The sequence below is a fragment of the Lissotriton helveticus genome, chromosome 3_2, assembly GCF_964261635.1.
Source record: "Lissotriton helveticus chromosome 3_2, aLisHel1.1, whole genome shotgun sequence".
NCBI lineage: Eukaryota > Metazoa > Chordata > Amphibia > Caudata > Salamandridae > Lissotriton > Lissotriton helveticus.
The window spans coordinates 508,705,537-508,721,756 of record NC_136062.1 but is presented as its reverse complement, the minus strand read 5'-3'; positions in this window follow the sequence as shown (position 1 = coordinate 508,721,756).

Genomic DNA, 16,220 nt, shown 5'->3' with positions numbered 1-16,220 from the left:
TCCGGACATCAATGGACTCCAGACCTATATCATGGCCAGCCCCGGAGTAGGACGGCAGTTGTATCCCGGAGTCGAGAAGCCCTGCTGATGCTATCGCGGCTGACCCTGAGACGAACTCCCCTTGCTGTTCTACCGGGAACCTGCTGGCGCTGCCGCGGTCCATCTTTGCTGTAACCCTTTTGGAGCCTGCTGGCGCTGCCACGGTCCACACTCGCTGAACTATCTTGGAACCTGCTGGCGCTGCCACGGTCCACACTCGCTGAACCATCTTGGACCCTGCTGGCGCTGCTGCGGTCCACACTTGCTGAACCATCTTGGAACCTGCTGCCGCTGCCGCGGTCCACACTCGCTGAACCATCTTGGAGCCTGCTGGCGCTGCCACGGCCCAACCTCCCGGAACTCCCCAGCTCGAGGATTGAGAGCTGTGCGTAGAGTCTCCTTGCCACCGACCATCTATAAGACTGTCCCGCTACCTTGCCCCTTTGTCACGAGACTTTCCAGATCTCGGGATCTGCTGTATATATTGAAACGATACTTATTGCCAGATAAAGATTGAAAACTCTATCTACGTGTGGTGTATATTTGTAGTGGTGTGGTTACTCTGCTGTACGATTCTAGGAGGGGGCCCTCCCGTCGGAGGCCTCTCGACCTCGCTCGGTCCCCTCTCTGAAGGAGGGGTAGACCTAGGGATGGTCAGTCAGACACCTTCTGCCTCCCCCGGGTTCGCCTTTCTAACATACTCACAGAAGACTCCTCTGTCACTGAGTGAGCCCTGCTCCTTCCAAGAGATCACAAAGTCACTTAAGGCTCCTCTGACACTGAGTGAGCCCAGCTCCTTCCAAGATACCACAAACTCACTGAAGACTCCTCTGATACTGAGTGAGCCCTGCTCCTTCAAAGAGATCACAAACTCACTGAAGACTCCTCTGACACTGAGTGAGCCCTGCTCCTTCCAAGAGATCACAAACTCACTGAAGACTCTTCTGACACTGAGTGAGCCCTGCTCCTTCCAAGGGATCACACACTCAATGAAAACTCCTCTGACACTGAGTGAGCCCTGCTCCTTCCAAGAGATCACAAACTCACTGAAGACTCCTCTGACACTGAGTGAGTCCTGCTCTTTCCAAGAGATCACAAACTCACTGAAGACTCCTCTGACATTGAGTGAACCCTGCTCCAGCTAAGAGATCACAAACTCACTGAAGACTCCTCTGACACTGAGTGAGCACTGCTCCTTCCTAGAGATCACAAACTCACTGAAGACTCCTTTGACACTGAGTGAGCCCTGCTCCTCCCAAGAGATCACAAACTCACTGAAGACTCCTCTGACACTGAGTGACCCCTGCTCCTTCCAAGAGATTACAAACTCACCGAAGTCTCCCCTGACACTGATTGAGCCCTGCTCCAACTAAGAGATCACAATCTCACGGAAGACTCCTCTGAAACTGAGTGAGCCCTGCTCCTTTCAAGAGATTTCAAACTCACAGAAGACTCCTCTGACACTGAGTGAGCCCTGCTCCTTCCAAGAGATCACAAACTCACTGAAGACTCCTCAGACACTGAGTGAGCCCTGCTCCTTTCAAGAGATTACAAAGTCACAGAAGACTCCTCTGTCACTGAGTGACCCCTGCTCCAGCCAAAAGATCTCAAGCTCATTGAAGACTTTGCTGAACACTGAGTGAGCCCAGCTCCAACCAAGAGATCACAAACACACTGAAGACTCCTCTGACATTGAGAGAGACCTGCTCCAATTAGGAGATCACAAACTCACTGAAGACTCCTCTTACACTGAGTGAGCCCTGGTCCTTCCAAGAGATCTCAAACTTACTGGAGACTCCTCTGGCACTGAGTGAGCCCTGCTCCTTTAAGAGATTGCAAACTCACTGAAGACTCCTCTGACAATGCGCGAGCCCTGCTCCTTCCAAGGGATCAAACACTCAATGAAAACTCCTCTGACACTGAGTGAGCCCTGCTCCTTCCAAGAGATCACAAACTCACTGAAGACTCCTCTGACACTGAGTGAGCCCTGCTCTTTCCAAGAGATCACAAACTCACTGAAGACTCCTCTGACATTGAGTGAACCCTGCTCCAGCTAAGAGATCACAAACTCACTGAAGACTCCTCTGACACTGAGTGAGCCCTGCTCCTCCCAAGAGATCACAAACTCACTGGAGACTCCTCTGACACTGAGTGACCCCTGCTCCTTCCAAGAGATTACAAACTCACCGAAGACTCCTCTGACACTGAGTGAGCCCTGCTCCAACTAAGAGATCACAATCTCACGGAAGACTCCTCTGAAACTGAGTGAGCCCTGCTCCTTTCAAGAGATTACAAACTCACAGAAAACTCCTCTGACACTGAGTGAGCCCTGCTCCTTCCAAGAGATCACAAACTCAATGAAGACTCCTCAGACACTGAGTGAGCCCTGCTCCTTTCAAGAGATTACAAAGTCACAGAAGACTCCTCTGTCACTGAGTGACCCCTGCTCCAGCCAAAAGATCTCAAGCTCATTGAAGACTTTGCTGAACACTGAGTGAGCCCAGCTCCAACTAAGAGATCACAAACTCACTGAAGACTCCTCTGATGCTGAGTGAGCCCTGCTCCAACTAGGAGATCACAAACTCACTGAAGACTCCTCTTACACTGAGTGAGCCCTGGTCCTTCCAAGAGATCTCAAACTTACTGAAGACTCCTCTGGCACTGAGTGAGCCCTGCTCCTTTAAGAGATTGCAAACTCACTGAAGACTCCTCTGACAATGTGCGAGCCCTGCTCCAACCAAGAGATCACAAACTCTCTGAATACTCCTCTGACACTGAGTGAGTTCTGCTCCTTCCTAGAGATCACAAACTCACTGAAGACTCCTCTGACACTGAGTGAGCCCTGCTCCTTCCAAGAGATTACAAACTCACTGAAGACTCCTCTGACACTGAGTGAGCCCTGCTCCTTTCAAGACATTACAAACTCACAGAAGACTCCTCTGACATTGAGTGAGCCCTGCTCCTTCCAAGAGATCACACACTCACTGAAGACTCCTCTGACACTGAGCGAGCCATGCTCCTTTCAAGAGATTACAAACTCACAGACGACTCCTCTGACAACTGAGTGAGCCCTGCTCCTTCCAAGAGATCACAAACTCACTGAAGACTCCTCTGACACTGAGTGAACCCTGCTCCAGCCTAAAGATCCCAAACTCATTGAAGACTTTTCTGAACACTGAGAGAGCCCAGCTTCAACTAAGAGATCACAAACTCACTGAAGCCTCCTCTGACACTGAGTGAGCCCTGCTCCAACTAAGAGATGACAAACTCACTGAAGATTCCTATGACACTGAGTGAGCCCTGCTCCTTCCAAGAGATCACAAACTCCCTGAAGACTCCGCCGAAACTGAGTGAGCCCTGCTCCTTCCAAGAGATCACAAACCCACTGCAAACTCTACTGAACACTGAGTGAGCCCAGCTCCAACTAAGAGATCACATACTCTTCTGAACACTGAGCGAGCCCTGCTCCTTCCAAGAGATCACAAACTCACTGAAGACTCCTCTGACATTGAGTGAGCCCTGCTCCTTCCACGAGATCACAAACCCACTGCAAACTCTACTGAACACTGAGCGAGCCCAACTCCAACTAAGAGATCACAAACTCACTGCAAACGCTTCTGAACACTGAGCGAGCCCTGCTCCTTCCAAGAGATCACAAACTCGCTGAAGACTTCTCTGACACTGAGTCAACCCTGCTCCAGCCAAAAGATTTCAAACTCAATGAAGACTTTTCTGAACACTGAGTGTGCCCAGATCCAACTAAGAGATTCCAAACTCACTGAAGACTCCTCTGACACTGTGTGAGCCCTGCTCCAATTAAGAGATCACAAACTCACTTAAGACTCCTCTGACACTGAGTGTTCCCCGCTCCTTCCAAGATATCACAAACTCACTGAAGACTCCTCTGACACTGAGTGAGCCCTGCTCCTTCCAATAGATCACAAGCTCACTGAAGTCCCCTCTGAGACTGAGTGAGCCCTGCTCCTTTCTAGATATCATAAATTCACTGACGACTCCTCTGACACTGAGTGAGCCCTGCTCCTTCCAAGAGATCACAAACCCACCGCAAACTCTACTGAACACTGAGCGAGCCCAGCTCCAACTAAGAGATCACACACTCAATGAAGGCTTTTCTTAACACTGAGTGAGCCCTGCTCCAACTAAGAGATCACAAACTCACTTAAGACTCCTCTGACACTTAGTGATCCCTGCTCCTTCCAATAGATCACTAACTCACTGAAGACTCCTCTGACACTGAGTAAGCCCTGCTCCGTTCAAGAGATTACAAACTCACAGAAGACTCCTCTAACACTGAGTGAGCCCTGCTCCTTCCAAGAGATCACAAACTCACTAAAGACTCCTCTGACAATGCGTGAGCCCTGCTCCATCCAAGAGATCTTAAACTCACTGAAGACTCCTCTGACACTGAGTGAGCCCTGCTCCTTCCAAGAGATCACACACTCACTGAAGACTCTTCTGACACTGAGTGAGCCCTGCTCCTCACAAGAGATCACAAACTCACTGAAGACTCCTCGGACACTGAGTGAGCCCTGGTCCTTCCAAGAGATCTCAAACTTACTGAAGACTCCTCTATCACTGAGTGACCCCTGCTCCTTTAAGAGATTGCAAACTCACTGAAGACTCCTCTGACAATGCGTGAGCCCTGCTCCAACCAAGAGATCACAAACTTAATGAAGACTCCTCTGACACTGAGTGAGCCCTGCTCCTTCCAAGAGATCACAAACTCACTGAAGACTCCTCGGACACTGAGTGAGCCCAGCTCCAGCCAAGAGATCACAAACCCACTGCAAACTCTTCTGAACACTGAGCGAACCCTGCTCCTTTCAAGAGATCACAAACTCTCTGAAGACTCCTCTGACACTGAGTGAACCCTGCTCCAGCCAAAATACCTCAAACTCATTGAAGAGTCCTCTGACACTGAGTGCACCCTGCTCCTTCCAAGAGATCACAAACTCACTGAAGACTCCTCTGACACTGAGTGAGCTCTGCTCCTTCCTAGAAATCACAAACTCACTGAAGACTCATCTGACACTGAGTGAGCCCAGCTCCTTCCAAGAGATCACAAACTCACTGAAGACTCCATTGACACTGAGTGAGCCTTGCTCCAACTGAGAGATCACAAACTCACTGAAGACTTCCCTGACACTGAGTGAACCCTGCTCCAGCCAAAATATCTCAAACTCATTGAAGACTACTCTGACACTGAGTGCACTCTGCTCCTTCCAAGAGATCACAAACTCACTGAAGACTCCTCTGACACTGAGTGAGCCCTGCTCCTTCCAAGAGATCCCAAACTCACTGGAGACTCCTCGGACACTGAGTGAGCCCTGCTCCAACCAAGAGATCACAAACTCACTGAAGACTTCTCTGACACTGAGTGAGCCCTGCTCCAACTAAGAGATCACAAACTCACTGAAGACTTTTGAGAACACTGAGTGAGCCCAGCTCCAACTAAGAGATCACAAACTCACTGAAGACTTCTCTGACACTGAGTGAGCCCTGCTCCAACTAAGAGATCACAAACTCACTGAAGACTTTTCTGAACACTGAGTGAGCCCAGCTCCAACTAAGAGATCACAAACTCACTGAAGACTTCTCTGACACTGAGTGAGCCCTGCTCCAACTAAGAGATCACAAACTCACTGAAGACTCCTCTGGCACTGAGTGAGCCCTGCTCCTTTAAGAGATTGCAAACTCACTGAAGACTCCTCTGACAATGCGCAAGCCCTGCTCCAACCAAGACATCACAAACTCACTGAATATTCCTCTGACACTGAGTGAGCCCTGCTCCTTCCAAGAGATCACACACCCACTGCAAACTCTACTGAACACTAAGCGAGCCCAGCTCCAACTAAGAGATCACAAACTCACTGAAGACTCTTCTGAAAACTGAGCGAGCCCTGCTCTTTCTAAGAAATCACAAACTCATTAAAGACTCATCTGACACTCAGTGAGCCCTGCTCCTTCCAAGGGATCACACACTCAATAAAAACTCCTCTGACACTGAGTGAGCCCTGCTCCTTCCAAGAGATCACAAACTCACTGAAGACTCCTCTGACACTGAGTGAGCCCTGCTCTTTCCAAGAGATCACAAACTCACTGAAGACTCCTCTGACATTGAGTGAACCCTGCTCCAGCTAAGAGATCACAAACTCACTGAAGACTCCTCTGACTGTGAGTGAGCACTGCTCCTTCCTAGAGATCACAAACTCACTGAAGACTCCTTTGACACTGAGTGAGCCCTGCTCCTCACAAGAGATCACAAACTCACTGAAGACTCCTCTGACACTGAGTGACCCCTGCTCCTTCCAAGAGATTACAAACTCACCGAAGACTCCTCTGACACTGAGTGAGCCCTGTTCCAACTAAGAGATCACAATCTCACGGAAGACTCCTCTGAAACTGAGTGAGCCCTGCTCCTTTCAAGAGATTACAAACTCACAGAAGACTCCTCTGACACTGAGTGAGCCCTGCTCCTTCCAAGAGATCACAAACTCAATGAAGACTCCTCAGACACTGAGTGAGCCCTGCTCCTTTCAAGAGATTACAAAGTCACAGAAGACTCCTCTGTCACTGAGTGACCCCTGCTCCAGCCAAAAGATCTCAAGCTCATTGAAGACTTTGCTGAACACTGAGTGAGCCCAGCTCCAACTAAGAGATCACAAACTCACTGAAGACTCCTCTGACACTGAGTGAGCCCTGCTCCAACTAGGAGATCACAAACTCACTGAAGACTCCTCTTACACTGAGTGAGCCCTGGTCCTTCCAAGAGATCTCAAACTTACTGAAGACTCCTCTGGCACTGAGTGAGCCCTGCTCCTTTAAGAGATTGCAAACTCACTGAAGACTCCTCTGACAATGCGCGAGCCCTGCTCCTTCCAAGGGATCACACACTCAATGAAAACTCCTCTGACACTGAGTGAGCCCTGCTCCTTCCAAGAGATCACAAACTCACTGAAGACTCCTCTGACACTGAGTGAGCCCTGCTCTTTCCAAGAGATCACAAACTCACTGAAGACTACTCTGACATTGAGTGAACCCTGCTCCAGCTAAGAGATCACAAACTCACTGAAGACTCCTCTGACACTGAGTGAGCACTGCTCCTTCCTAGAGATCACAAACTCACTGAAGACTCCTTTGACACTGAGTGAGCGCTGCTCCTCCCAAGAGATCACAAACTCACTGAAGACTCCTCTGACACTGAGTGACCCCTGCTCCTTCCAAGAGATTACAAACTCACCGAAGACTCCTCTGACACTGATTGAGCCCTGCTCCAACTAAGAGATCACAATCTCACGGAAGTCTCCTCTGAAACTGAGTGAGCCCTGCTCCTTTCAAGAGATTACAAACTCACAGAAGACTCCTCTGACACTGAGTGAGCCCTGCTCCTTCCAAGAGATCACAAACTCAATGAAGACTCCTCAGACACTGAGTGAGCCCTGCTCTTTTCAAGAGATTACAAAGTCACAGAAGACTCCTCTGTCACTGAGTGACCCCTGCTCCAGCCAAAAGATCTCAAGCTCATTGAAGACTTTGCTGAACACTGAGTGAGCCCAGCTCCAACTAAGAGATCACAAACTCACTGAAGACTCCTCTGACACTGAGTGAGCCCTGCTCCAACTAGGAGATCACAAACTCACTGAAGACTCCTCTTACACTGAGTGAGCCCTGGTCCTTCCAAGAGATCTCAAACTTACTGAAGACTCCTCTGGCACTGAGTGAGCCCTGCTCCTTTAAGAGATTGCAAACTCACTGAAGACTCCTCTGACAATGCGCGAGCCCTGCTCCAACCAAGAGATCACAAACTCACTGAATACTCCTCTGACACTGAGTGAGCTCTGCTCCTTCCTAGAGATCACAAACTCACTGAAGACTCCTCTGACACTGAGTGAGCCCTGCTCCTTCCAAGAGATTACAAACTCACTGAAGACTCCTCTGACACTGAGTGAGCCCTGCTCCTTTCAAGACATTACAAACTCACAGAAGACTCCTCTGACACTGAGTGAGCCCTGCTCCTTCCAAGAGATCACACACTCACTGAAGACTCCTCTGACACTGAGCGAGCCATGCTCCTTTCAAGAGATTACAAACTCACAGAAGACTCCTCTGACAACTGAGTGAGCCCTGCTCCTTCCAAGAGATTACAAACTCACAGAAGACTCCTCTGTCAATGAGTGAGCCCTGCTCCAACCAAGAGATCACACACTCACTTAAGGCTCCTCTGACACTGAGCGAGCCCTGCTCCTTTCAAGAGATTACAAACTCACAGAAGACTCCTCTGACACTGAGTGAGCCCTGCTCCTTCCAAAAGATCAGAAACTCACTGAAGACTCCTCTGACACTGAGTGAACCCTGCTCCAGCCTAAAGATCTCAAACTCATTGAAGACTTTTCTGAACACTGAGAGAGCCCAGCTTCAACTAAGAGATCACAAACTCACTGAAGCCTCCTCTGGATCACTGACATAACCTCGACAGACCGAATATCGACTGGACAAAATATCGATGACTAATTATCGACAACAAAATTATCGATTTACTATACTTACACAACAAACATCAAAAATATCGACTACACAATATCGACTACTAAAAACAACGACTACAACAATATCGACTCACAACATTATCGATTTCTAAAACACCGATTATTAAATATTTATATAACAACAGTCAAAATATCGATTACACAAACATAGATAGCAAATTTATCGATTGTAAAAAAATCGCCATTAATAGATCCTAAAATAAATGACTTTATTATTTAATAATTAAGTCATACTGATCATAAAAAACCAGATTTAGTTAATATAAATAGATGACATATATTATTTATTTTCATAACATTTACAACACACAATAAATACTAACATACATTTGATAATACATAAACAATGTTTCGACCTTCTACACATTTTTTACAACTAATTATATATATTCCTCCACTTTACAAATATCAAAATAACATTACCTAGAACATTACCTATACAAAATAAATCCTTACACATTCAATAAACGTTAATTGGCGTCACCCATATAAGGAAAGCAATTAGCATAACAGAAAAAAAAATTCAAATCAACAAATAAAAACAGACTATCCATTTAAACAACCAATCCTATTTCTGAAACAATTAACCTAATACTATATAAATGAAATAATAAGTAACTAAAAACGCAGTATACATCTCCTAAGTAAAGGAAGATGAAACTCTGCTGGATTTCTGGAAGAAAACTGATGGACTTCAACAGAAAGAGACCTACACATATCTAAAGTAAGTACTACTACATTATTAGTCAGCGAAAATGTAACTCTCAAAGCTCACACCTATATTTTAAAGCAAAATACATCAAATATATCTTTTTTTTTTAGCACTCATCCTACAGATGAAAAAAAAAAACAGAAGACCTACACAACACCTGGACATCAAAAGTTACATATAAAAAAGTAAGTATATATTAGAAATGTAAAATCGAGAATTAATAGATAGGTAACTAAATCTAAACTAGCAAAAAACGTCGAACAAATTATCATAAATAGTAATAAAATATTTCTACACATTTTCTCAACTTCCACAGGTACAAAAAGATATACACAGAAAATAACAGTTTGAAGAACATCAACAGCTGAAAATAACGACTTGAAAGCATCAAAACATTTACAGGTAAAATACAAATGTGTGAAACTGTATAATGTGATTAGAACATTTTTTTTCCTTAAAAAATATTTACATTCTCTTTTAATTACCTCCTAGCACTACAATACTATCATGACTGAAGGAGCTAAATTCATTTATTCACAAAAAGGGAAAATGCTTCTTTGTTACATGGGATATGTCTACACTCAAGAGAAACAAAAAGATTTGAAAGTGTTTTGGAAGTGTACGAAATATTATGCCAACAAATGTTATGGTAGAGCTATAACTCAGGAAACTACTGTTACTTATACTAAAGAACATAATCACCCACCCAATGTAACAGAAATAGAGATTAGACAAATGCTAGATTCCCTTAAAGAAGCTAGTACTAGCACTGATCAACCAACAACTGCTATTCTGAAACACCATTTAAGTGTACTTCCCCAACATGCTTCTAGCCAATTACCATCTATAGAATCCCTTAAAAGAACAGTAGCTAGACAAAAAAGAGCAACATGCACTACTCCTCCCACACCAAAAACTTTAGAAGAAGTCCAAATTCCACCTGAACTCTCTGTAACTCACAATAAAGAAAATTTTATACTCTATGACAACAAATCTAAAGATAAAAGAATTATACTGTTTGCCACAGCAAACAACATGACAAAACTTACCCAATGCCAAACTTGGATGATGGACGGTACTTTTTCTGTATGCCCCAAACCTTTTTATCAATTATACACCATCCATGGTCATTTCCAAAATGCAAATATTCCATTCCTTTATGCCCTTCTACCAAACAAACAGCAAACTACCTATCAAGAAATACTAACTGAAGTCAAGCAACATACTAACAACTATTTTCCACAAAAAATTATCATTGACTTTGAAAAAGCTATGATAAACAGCATCCTTAAAACATACCCACACACAGCAATACAAGGTTGCTATTACCACTTGAATCAATGTATCTGGCGACATCTACAAAAATCAACCTTGAGTATCCAATACGCCACTGATAGCACATTTGCTTATCAAATCAAAAAACTCATCGCCCTAGCCTATGTTCCACTAACAGATGTAACTGAGCACTATAACTTATTAATAGACAGCCCCTACTATAAAAGAAACAAAGATAAACTAAGCCCTATGCTTGACTACTTCGAAGACACATGGGTAGGAAGGCTACACAGATCAGGCCATAGAAGACAACCCAAATACCAAATAGCTTGGTGGAATGTCTACCTTAGCACACTAAATAAGGAAGCAAAAACAAACAATGCAGTTGAAGGATGGCACAATGCCTTCCAAGCAACTACAGGCCGAGGAACGCCTACCCTTCACAAATTAATACAATCCTTACAAAAAGAACAAAGTTACCAGGAGCTCCGAATGGAGCAATCAGTAACTTTGATTGGACCTAAACTCACCAAAGAAACTAAAAAAATGTATAACACACTCCAAAGTCAAGTTACCCTCTATCCAACTAGCAAAGGACTAGAATATCTATCAATGATTGCCAAAACTATTCTTTAAAACATTACATAACTATACACGTAAAACTAAACATATTTTTCCTAAAATTCTTCATTATAATATGTAACAAATTGCAATTAAATTATCAAATACATAATATTAACATATATAAAATGTATTTAGATAATGTATTTACAAAATGTTACATACAACGTAAGTAAAGCAAAATTAAAAACAGTTTTCCCACCCATTAAAAATCCAGAAAATACTTATATTTCTGATGCAGCTTCAAACGTAATCCAATTCCAAGCAATCCATAGGACACCATTCCAAAAACCCATACAATCCATGAAAGCCCAAAAAAAATGCAAAAATACAAGCAAATGCATAGCGACTCCTTTCCACTTCAGTAGACACCAGATACCATAGAAAACCCAAAAATCCGTAATGGCGAAAAATAAACGCTCCAAGAAAATGTAAAAACCCAAAAAATAGTGTGCAAAAATAAGAGTATATAATACTCGTTACACAGCTGTGATCAAAAAAGAAGGGAGTCCTCCAAAACAGCGAAACGCGACGATAACCTAGAAAAAATAAATAACATACCCACCCACATAAAAACACCCATACATATATAAAAACACATATTTATACATCAAACATATTATCTTAGTAACATTTAAACATATTACCTCACCTCACACACCTACAACAAAAACGCGGTAAAAATCCAATATCGTACACTCTACCTAACACCGAACACACAATCTTCTCTAATTAACTCTACCTACATAAACATAAACACAGCACACATACACTAGCAATAAGTTCAGAAACTTATAAAACACAATTAAAACAAACTTACCCTCTCTAACGCGAAGCAGCACCCAACCGCGATCTGTTGAAGCACCAAATACGCCTAAGTAACATTACGCGGTTAAAAAGTAGTCCCTGTATACAGCTAAATGCTATTTAATTTCTATATTCCAACACTTTAAAAAATACACAGAGTATTATATTAAGTGTAAATATTTTTTTAAAGTGTATAAAATTATTTCATAAATATTCATAAGTTTGAAATAATTATTCAACTGTTATGTTATAGTTAAAAAATTAATTTTTGATTTATAAATACATTTAGTAAATAATGTTAATGTAAAAATAAATTGCATATATAAGTTTGTTACAAGAAATGTTTTTTTTAAATTTGCAAATATTATGTAAAACATTATGTATGTATATAATAAATGTTTTTGGTGTTTATGTATTTAAAAATGAATATTATAAATATGTTCAATATTCATAATAATTATTTCCAAAAATATAACATGACTTGGTAATAAACAAAAATGTTACAATTACAAAAAAATGTACATAATTTGCAATCACAATAAATTCAATGTGTATCTGAATAAATATTTTGTTATTAAATAAAAAGTACATATTACCAATTTGTTTCAGAAACTATTTAAATGTTAATATATGTAAAAGATAAAAAAATTATGTTAATATAATTTATGTGTTAAAAACATATACATGTACTTCATATTTTTGTTATGTTAATAAAAACATTGAATGAAAATTTTTGATTATAAATAAAAAATGATAATCTACTTACAAATAAATTTTTATATGTGAATAAACAATTTTTCATTTATGGCATTTAACCCTGTCTATGTTTCCTTCTTTATTATTGTATATAAATATTATTTGCATATTAAATAATCTATTAAAAAATACCTTATACATTTAAATATGTTTAAAAATGTATTAATATTTAAAGTCCTACAATACCAATAATTGTTTTAATGTATATTAATTGAAATATTTTATATAAAATATATGAAAAAGTAACTAATTTAATAGACATTTAAATTGACCATATTTTTACCCTGTATCCCTCTAACCTAAAACCCTAAACTGACCCAAAGCCCTAAAAACACCCCTTTACCCACAAACTAAAAACTGACCCAGAACCCACAAAATACCCCTTTACCCACTAACTGAAAACTGACCCTGACCCCTAACAATAACCCTTTACCCACTAACTGAAAACTGACCCTGACCCCTAAAAATACCCCTTTACCCACTAACTGAAAACTGACCCTGACCCCTAAAAATACCCCTTTACCCAAAAACTGAAAACTGACCCTGACCTCTAAAAATACCCCTTTTCCCACAAACTGAAAACTAACCCTGCAACCAAAAAAATACCCTTTACCCAAACACTGAAAACTGACCCTTAACCCTAAAAATAGCCCTTTACCCACTAACTGAAAACTGACCCTGACCCCTAAAAATACCCCTTTACCCACTAACTGAAAACTGACCCTGACCCCTACAAATACCCCTTTACCCACTAACTAAAAACTGACCCTGACCCCTAAAAATACCCCTTTACCCAAAAACTGAAAACTGACCCTGACCTCTAAAAATACCCCTTTACCCACAAACTGAAAACTAACCCTGCAACCAAAGAAAGACCCTTTACCCAAATACTGAAAACTGACCCTTAACCCTAAAAATAACCCTTTACCCACTAACTGAAAACTGACCCTAACCCCTAAAAATACCCCTTTACCCACTAACTGAAAACTGACACTGACCCCTACTAATACCCCTTTACCCACTAACTGAAAACTGACCCTAACCCCTAAAAATACCCCTTTACCCAAAAACTGAAAACTGACCCTGACCTCTAAAAATACCCCTTTACCCACAAACTGAAAACTGACCCTGCAACCAAAAAAATACCCTTTACCCAAATACTGAAAACTGACCCTTAACCCTAAAAACTACCCCTTTACCCACTAACTGAAAACTGACCCTGACCCCTAAAAATACCCCTTTACCCACTAACTGAAAACTGACCCTGACCCCTACAAATACCCCTTTACCCACTAACTGAAAACTGACCCTCACCCCTACAAATACCCCTTTACCCAAAAACTGAAAACTGACCCTGACCCCTAAAAACACCTTTATCCACAAACTGAAAACTGACTCTGAAAGAAAAAAATTACCCTTTACCCAAATACTGAAAACTGACCCTGAACCCTACAAATACCCCTTTACCCACTAACTGAAAACTGACCCTGACCCCTAAAAATACCCCTTTACCCACTAAATGAAAACTGACCCTGACCCCTACAAATACACCTTTACCAAAAAACTGACAACTGACTCTGCACACAACATATACCCCTTAATAACCAAACAGAAAAGTAACCCAGAAGACTAAACCAACCTCTTTCCCCAAATACAAAATAATATATATATGAGAATATCTATAATTATATATATATATGTTATATATATCTTTATATATCTAATTATAAATATATTATATATATGTAATTAAATGTAATTAGACAATTATATTTCATATATATATATTTTATATTTAATTATTATAATATTAGTTATATCTATTTATATCTATATAATTAACATATTTTAAGTCTTTAACAATTATTTCATTATGAATACCAATTAATTAATTAACATATGTCATTACTTATAATTAATTAACTTCCCACCCTATACCCCTATTAACACACAACCCACTACATAACATAAAAATGTGAGATGTAACATAATTTACTATAATAGCATTAATGTTAATAAATTTACAATTACATAAAATATAATTAACATATTTAATTTATTTTACAAATATTTAATTATTCATAACAATTAACTAATTAACATAATTAATTACTTACAATTAAATTACTTCCCACCCTATTCCCCTATAATCCCACAACCCACTACATATCCTAAAAAAGTTTGATTTTACATATTCAACAATAATTCCATTTATTTAAATAAATTAACAATTAAATTATATATAATTAACATATTTTAGATAAATAACAAGTATTTACTTATTCTTACCAATTAATTAATTAACAGATTTAATTACTTACTATTAAATTACTTCCCACCCTAATCCCCTATAATCCCACAACCGGCTACATGAAAAAAATGATTTAAATAAGCATAATTCTCAAAAAAGCTATTAAAATAACATATTTACCAATTACATATTATATATTTAATTAAATAGTAATTTAACAATTAATTACATATTAATACTAATAATTATATTTACATATTTAATTAATTAATACCAATTAATATATTTACATAATTAATTAATTAATACCAATTAATATATTTACATAATTAATTAATTAATACCAATTAATATATTTACATAATTAATTAATTATATTTAAAATACTTCCCACCCTATTCCCCTAAAAACCCACTACCCGCTCCTAGAAATTATTATAGTAATATAAATTTTTTTTAATTTATTAATTATTTTTAACATTCATTTTATATAAATAAATAAATAAAATTAATACATTTTAACACAAAATGCTATTATAAAACATTAAAACAATGTACATTGAACTATTACATATTATATATATACATATTAAAATTCGATATCATGAGAGTCGATATTGTGACAGTCGATAACACAACTTTCGATATTTTTAAACTAATAAACATATCGATATTTTTTACTGACGATATTACTTACTCGATATTTTTTATGTCGATATTTTTTACATACATAACAATCGATAAAAAAAAAATCGATATTACTTACCTCGATATTAATGCCATCTCGATATTCTCTAGTCGATATTATGTCCAGTCGAAATAAATGACTCGATATTAAGACTGTACACCCCTCCTCTGACACTGAGTGAGCCCTGCTCCTTCCAAGAGATCACAAACTCACTGAAGACTCCTCTGAAACTGAGTGAGCCCTGCTCCTTCCAAGAGATCACAAACCCACTGCAAACTCTACTGAACACTGAGTGAGCCCAGCTCCAACTAAGAGATCACAGACTCTTCTGAACACTGAGCGAGCCCTGCTCCTTCCAAGAGATCACAAACTCACTGAAGATGAAAACTCCTCGGACACTGAGTGAGCCCTGCTCCAACCAAGAGATCACTAACTCACTGAAGACTCCTCAGACACTGAGTGAGCCCTGCTCCAACCAAGAGATCACAAACTCACTGAAGACTCC